The sequence below is a fragment of the Ostrinia furnacalis genome, unplaced genomic scaffold (assembly GCF_004193835.3).
Source record: "Ostrinia furnacalis isolate ACB-3 unplaced genomic scaffold, ASM419383v2 OfSCF7420, whole genome shotgun sequence".
NCBI classification, from domain to species: domain Eukaryota; kingdom Metazoa; phylum Arthropoda; class Insecta; order Lepidoptera; family Crambidae; genus Ostrinia; species Ostrinia furnacalis.
This window is the reverse complement of record NW_021137659.1, coordinates 508,127-516,094: the sequence shown is the minus strand read 5'-3', so window position 1 is coordinate 516,094 and position 7,968 is coordinate 508,127.

Genomic DNA, 7,968 nt, shown 5'->3' with positions numbered 1-7,968 from the left:
GAAACATTTTATCGATTTTACACGTTAGTCGATCGTCTATCGATCGATCAGTTTCTTCGAGTAAAGAAAAAGATTATAGCTCAGCATGCTCTCAATAATTGGTCTGTTGATTCTTTACACTATATTAGGACATCATTCAAATGAATTTGAATTCAATTATCAATAATTTTATATAATGTTAACATGAGGCAAGTAAGTAATGTCAGTGGTGTGCATAAACTATACCTACACCATTTGAGGGGAAAAGAATTCTGGCAACACTTAAAATAAATAAAAACTACATGATAGTCCATGGATAGAACTTATATAATTTGTTTTTAATATTTGCAAATTCATTTAATTTTACCTGGCTATAATAATCCTAATATTATACAGGTATTGCATTAAAAAGTGTGTTATGTAACGCAATGATGACAAAACTTTCCAAAAAAGTTCGCAATAAAAATTCCAAACAGCCAAAATGATAATTTGAGCAGCTTAAGATTCTCTAAATATGTATTTTATTTTTTTATGGAAATTTAATGTTAAATAAATGCATTTCAATAATTATTTCCTTTTACTGTGAATATAATAATAATCCTGTAAAAGTTTACTCATATTACTTTTTATTTAATTATAACGACCAATATAAAATTCGAAAGTAACTCTATTTGTTTGCTTCGCCTTCACAAAATAACTTGAAAAGGAACAATAAAATTTTGTATGTGAAACGTTTATTTTTACAGCGATATTACTACTCTAAGAAAAATAAGTTTCTTTTCAAAATAAAACTTTTCTTTGGCAACCCAAATCCTACGCTAGAAGCAAAGTTTAAAATAATAGACGATCAATCAAATCTTTGATAACTAAAATAGTATTGACAACGTTTTATTCGATGTTAATCATATAGAAACTATGCGCTCGAAGGCCAATCGTCTTGGCCAATAAAAAACGATAGTCAGTCAGATCGTTTGAACTGATACACCCACCTTTGAAAAGGCATTCTTACTTCTTGCAATCTCTTTAAAATTGTTCACTATTCAACCAGAAACAGAAAGAAAACAGAATTATAAAATGTAATAAAGGTAAAATTAGAAAATATTATGTTAGGTAACGATCACTAATTTCATCAGCCTATTCCTCTTTCTACATTTTAAACAAAATTGTAGTAATATCAGTAATATCACATGGTAGGTACCATGTGATATTACTGATATTACTACAATTTTGTTTAAAAATCCCTTTCATATGAAATGGCAAAGACATTAGTTACAGCCAATAATATCAAAGTAAGTTTGTAGAGCATTTGACGATTTGCAAGAACTAATTTAATTAGTCTAAACAAATAAAGAAAATTTTGATTTTTTGATTTTTTTTTTGTAGCCCACGTAAAAACTACGAGTAGGTAGGTATGTCATAAAATATCTAAATGTACTCGTACCAAAACTGTTCCTAACTCCTAGAATGGCTGCATAACCTTTCGAAATTTTTATCCGAATCCCAAAATGGCATCTAGATCGATATGCCGGCTCGATATTACTTAACTACAGTTTCATCTGGCGTTACGTCAACCGCGCTCTAAACTGAAGGTCATTCGCAATGCGACTACGGTTACATTGGATAAGACATTAGAGTTACCATTTCATCTTTACAGCTCAAACTTAGGTAAGTTTTAGGTCCGTTCTTCAACGAAGCTCAATTTCAAACACAGATTTAGGTTAACTTCATTACTTATAGCAATCATAAGACAAAATGTATGACTGCATAGAGATGTGAGCGTTTTAAGACTCACTTTTAGGGTAAAAAAAAATTTTTAGCTAATAATTAACAAATTTTCATCTTTTATCACAGCGCTATCTCTACTCTCAATTTAACTCAGATGCATAAAATATTAAAGATGGATTTGCTCTTCGATCTTCTCAAGCGATTTTATGTATAGCAACTAGAGATGAAACGGATAGTTGTTTGGCCGGATACCGGATACCGGATATCCGGCCAGCTGCCAGGCCGGATAGCCGGATATCCGGCGGCCGGATAGTTGGCCCATTGTCTCGTTGCATGTCGTCACGAGTTTAGCACCGCACAGGTGCTTCGAACACGATCAGTGAGTCTATTAGTAGACTAGACTAGTCACACTTTTCTAAAATCGAATCCATCCGAATAGAATGTCAGATTTTGCCACTTGTCTAGGGGGCAGATCAATTCGGGCGATTTCGGTTTCTATCGTGAGTGTGTGATTGAATAGCGAAAATTAAATTACTTTACTTGCTGCGTAATCTGACTGAACTGCATGCATCATGTCATCAGACCATCAGTGAAAAAAAGGTCGCCCATTTTTATTTGGCAATATTTCGACGTTAACAGATATTTACTATTTATGTACATATTCGTCATTAGAGTGAATAGCCCAGTGGGTCTAGTCAAAATGCCATCGCAAACCAATAGGAAGTTTTCACTAATGTCAGTCGCCGNCTGTCAAAACGACATCGCGATACGGATTTGTCAAAACAGCCTTAGGGTGGGTTGCACCATCTTAGTTTATCTTTGACAAACGTCTAAAATCTGTCAAACTCCATACAAAAAACTCCGGTTTACGTCATAGTTACGGTAAAGTTAGGTGGTACAACTCACCCTATTGGTTTTCGATCGAATCGAAGCTTATCACCGGTGGGTCTAGACAAAGTGCAAATTTTAATCGCAAACCAGTCGAAAAGTGGTCGAAAAGCCCCTTTTTTGTATGGAGTTTTGACGGATTCGATTTTCGATTCGATCAAAAAGTGCGTTTTGTCTAGGGGGGCGGGGTTTTAGTAATCGCAATGAAAATGGCGGGTGTTGCGATTCGATTCGATTTTGATTGAGTATTAAATGCATGTTGGCTAAGCCTTTGTATGGTAAATTTCAATCCATTCTCTCGATTATCGATAGGTAGGGCTTTGCGATTCGATTTTTTGCCGTTTGACTAAGCCTTTTTTGCTATCGACCTCTTTTGCGATTTGTTTATTTGTTTGCGACTGGTTTGCGATGGGTTTGCGATTTTAAAGTGCGTTTTGACTAGACCCGCTGAGAAATAAATTAGTTTTTTGAAAGGCCCTAATAATGGCTTTTTTGTAACTTTTTGAACTTTAAATAAAAGCCGTCATTATTATAAGCCATTTTATTGATATTTACCTCAAAGAATAATGTAATTCATTTTATTAATAGGAAATTGTCGTAGTTTTTTAATATCCGGTATCCGGCCGGGTAGTGAGTTACTATCCGGCATCCGGCCGGATAGTAAATTTAGGCCGGATATCCGGCCTACCGGATAGTTGCCGGATATCCGTTTCATCTCTAATAGCAACCCATTCAACATGTCCGAGTTACAATGATAAAGAATATTCTTCTTATCATGGTAGAGTTCAATTTTTCAACACGTTCACAATGATTATGGTCGTGGTAGCGCTATTCGTTTTTTTTAGTGTCTAAACAAAGGAATACCGTGACGTTCTTTCTTTTGTTTTCGTCTAAAAACGTGAGGAGCCGTGAGTATCACATTACACATCATATACGACTTAATTTACTTCCCTATACTATTTTATCCCCTGTAGTAGTTATAATGAAATTATTAATTATTATAACTTAAAATGTTGTATTCTTGATTATACTTCGGCTTGGTTATTCTCACCAATCGCTGATACAATTTATTTCTGATATAAGTAACCAGAAAATTACCTGAAACAAAAAAGTTTTAATTAGTAACAGCACTAAATAATTGAAGATCGTAATTTTTAGGGTTCCGTAGCCAAAATGGCAAAAACGGAACCCTTATAGTTTCGTCATGTCCGTCTGTCCGTCTGTCCGTCTGTCCGTCTGTCCGTCTGTCCGTCTGTCCGTCTGTCACAGCCGATTTACTCGGAAACTATAAGTACTACAGTGATGAAATTTGATGGGAATATGTGTTGTATGAACCGCTACAAAATTATGACACTAAATAGTAAAAAAAAGAATTGGGGGTGGGGCCCCCCATACATGTAACTGAGGGATGAAAATTTTTTTTCGATGTACATACCCGTGTGGGGTATCAATGGAAAGGTCTTTTAAAATGATATAAAGTTTTCTAAAAAACATTTTTCTTAAAGTGAACGGTTTTTGAGATATCAGCTCTCAAAGTCGTAAAAAGTATGTCCCCCCCCCTCTATTTTTATAACTACGGGGTATAAAATTCTAAAAAAAATAGAGGTGATGCATGCTAATTAACTCTTTCAACGATTTTTGGTTTGATCAAAGTATCTCTTATAGTTTTTGAGATAGGTTGATTTAACTGTTGCTGCTACGGAACCCTTTGTGCGCGAGCCCGACTCGCACTTGTTTTTGATATAGCATCGGTTATACAATGTTAAATCATTATTAATGTTTATTACATACAATGCTTCTGGCAATACATGGGGTATTTTTTACAACTTCCGTTATAACTTTCTAAAAGCCAAAGGCAATATTGTTCGTAATGTATCGATTTAAACTACAACGTTCACCGATTGTTAATACTGACTTTCAATATAAACTTTTGATTGTTAAGTACTTTAATGTCCCTTACTTAAGAACATACATAACGATACCTTATCTCAAAATAAAAGAAAAAAAAGAAAAGAAAAAAGTAAATCTGAATTGCCGCCAAAAATTTACATTCAGCTTTTTAAGTCTGTGGAATGCATTCGCCTTCTTTCTTAAAAAAATATTTGTTATCTGTTTTTGCACAATGGAATGCTTTCTGTATTAGGCCGAGTTTTGCACCAAGTTACTTTAGCTGTAATTGGTGTTTTTTTTACGGAGTTTGACAGATTTTTGACCGTTGTTAAAATAAGATGGTGCAACTCAGCCTTATTATTATTATCTTGCATAAAAATTAAACCAAACCGGAATAATAGTCATAAACAATGAGTGTGGAATGCATTAAGCTTGCCATGTGCGAAACGTCGTTTCCTTGCTGACTCACATCAGTTAATCATGACTTGTACAAACACTATAGATTCTGCCTCCGGCATCGCTTGGGTCACATCACACATGAGAAATTGTTGATTGTTAATAATATGAATAGCAATATGTAGTTTTCTTGATCATCAAATGATTGGCAAGGAATAATTTATGAAATGTATTTCAGTCACCAATAAATGCAACCAAGATTTGTTTTATACCAGAGCAAGAATTTAACTCCCCTTTGGGTTGGTTTCCTTCTCTTTTCTGTGAATATCAAAATAACAGAAACAAGGCTGTATAGTTTTATGATCTTAGGCTCTGTTCTCTTGTGGAAGTATTAAAAAAAGATATACCCTAAGGTATCTATAACACAAAATGTGACTAATCACAAAAGCGAAATTATCCTTGTACAGTTGAAAAACATTTAGGCCGCATAATGAGAAAAAAAGTCAAGCTTCACAGGACCTCTATTACTCTCTTAAATTTATTTATAGCTTTAATAAAACCAAATTAATATACATAGGCCTTTAAAGTTTCTAAAGCTAGTTTTTACACTCAATGTTGATATAGAGACAACCGACACATACCTACTTAGATTTATTTTAACTTCTACCATCATGATGGCAGGATTCCTGATGACAGTTGCGTGTGCGAAACGACAAGGCCTCGGCTGATTCACTGCTGCGATCATGACATGATTATTAAACATAACGGACCGACATGGTGGATCGCTTACAATGGATATTAGTATGTTTATGTTTCCAAGACTTGACTATGAATGAACGAACATAGAGGCACCATTATACTCGTAGCAATCACACTATTCGATTTCTATAAATAAGTATTGCAGTTATTTTCTGAAATAGATATCTAATAGCAATTTAATTAATAATCGCTCTAAAAAAGCTGACATTTCAGAAAATTATTACGTTAAAAACATTGCTAACATTATTGTTTAATTAAGTGATCACAAGCTTTACACTTCGGCGCGTTTGAAAAACAAATGCAATAATTGTTTTATATTAATGCTTGTCATTGTGTATCAGTAGTACTTTACTGGTATTAGTAGACAGGTTTGATAAACATTAGTGGCAATGTATTAATTTGTTACTATTACGAGAATTATTTAATTTAATCAATCAAAAAATCAAGTAGCGTAAAATGAAATAACATTTTTTTAACGAAGGAAAAAATGCGTTGTATCGCAGGCCTATGTGGGGCAGGTTATGTGGGGCTCACCAAGTCAGATAAGTTGGAGGAAACTGTAGGTTTCCGGACAAAGCCTTCTCTACCACAGAAAATGAAATAACCTAACCTACCCAATAAATACAGGCGTAAAGTTTTTTTTGTGACACGCCTTAGCCACGACAGCAACGAATTTCCTAAAACTGTCGAAACCACATCTGTTGACAACTCTTTCTTCATCACTCATATAATCTTTACCCTCTTTCTTTCCCATCTCGTTCGTTTCCTACCATTTCTTCCTCGCTTCAATTTTCCAGATGAACACCATTCTAATGCACAGTTACTCCATCGCCAATAACCAATAAATCAATTCAATTCAAATGTGTAATTAGCTGAGCAGGAAGCCACGGGATAATTAGCGGTCGATTGCCTTCCAACAATGAATGTAGTAATAACCCTCCTTCTGACGCAGTCGGGTAAAAAGATACGAAGGGTTAATCTTGCAGCTTAGGCTGGTTGCACCATCTTACTTTAACTTTGACAAACGTCAAAAATCTGTCAAACTCCAAAAAAGTACCGGTTATCGTTATAGTTACGGTCGAAGTTAGATGGTACAACTCAGCCTTAGGCTGCAAAGTTCTATGATAAAGTTCAAATATTACAAGACTTGATTATACAATACTATACTAGCTATAACTTATAAAATAAACAAGCCAATACATAAATGGAAACCTGAAGTCTAAAATGATGCAATAATAAATTAAAATTGCATAAATAATCAATGAATTTCAAGACAGAGGTTTCCCGTTGGATAAAAAATCATTTTCTTTTTGAGTCTCGATCTCTACTCTTCTCAGAATAATTTAATAACACGTATTAGGAGTAACTACAGACAGACCCCTTTTCAATGAATACAACCAGGCCTAATAAAATTTAAATAAAAATATAATTGAATTCCTTTGGCGGTCTACTGTCGCCCCATTTATGGCAAATGCAAAGAATGACCCTGCAGCTTGCATACTATACGATGCGTCTAGCCTGCAGGGTTGCCAATCTGCGAGGAATTCCCCAAAAAGCGGGGAAAGTGAAGGTGATTTAGGAATACGAAGCTTTAATTTGGAATTTAAGTTTGAACACAAATATGCGAATATTTCTTACAATTCACTACTCAAAACCGGCTATTGTGGAAATCATTAGGGGAGGCCTATGTTCAGCAGTGGACTTCCTGTGGCTGAAATGATGATGATGATGATGATTGATGATCATTAGTCGAAACAGAAATTCATATTTATAGCTAGCCTTTTTTTAGGAACTCAAATTTTGCGTTTGTAGATTTTAGCATATCACTGTTGGCAACCCTGTAGCCTGTAAATAGGTCTCAAATTATGCAAGACGCTTTATTTCTTTAAGTTATAGCCTTAAGCCTTGTTGTAGCAAAAACTAGACTTATTAACTGCCAGATGCGCCCAGTAATTTACTCTTACATGTATTGAACAAATTTGTTGTCTACACAGGCTTTATTTTCTTTACTACCATTTTTAAATAAGGTTTTATGCATACGGCAATTTTTTTTGATGAGGGTTTTTGTTTCTATTAAGTTCCATCCTAGAGTGCATCTCACTTAACACCAGGTGCGATAGCGGTCAAATACCTGCCTTGTCTAGCATAAAAAAAAGTTAATAGGATCATGTTTTACACTGGACTGTAGAAATTGTGTTAACCCTATAACGAAGAATGTAGTGTAGAGCAAAATATTTATCAATATTTTTCATTGGTGTTGAACTTTATTTCATCCTATTAAAGTTTTAAATACGGTGGTAACAATTCTGTCCCCTTTGAGTTTTTCTTTTT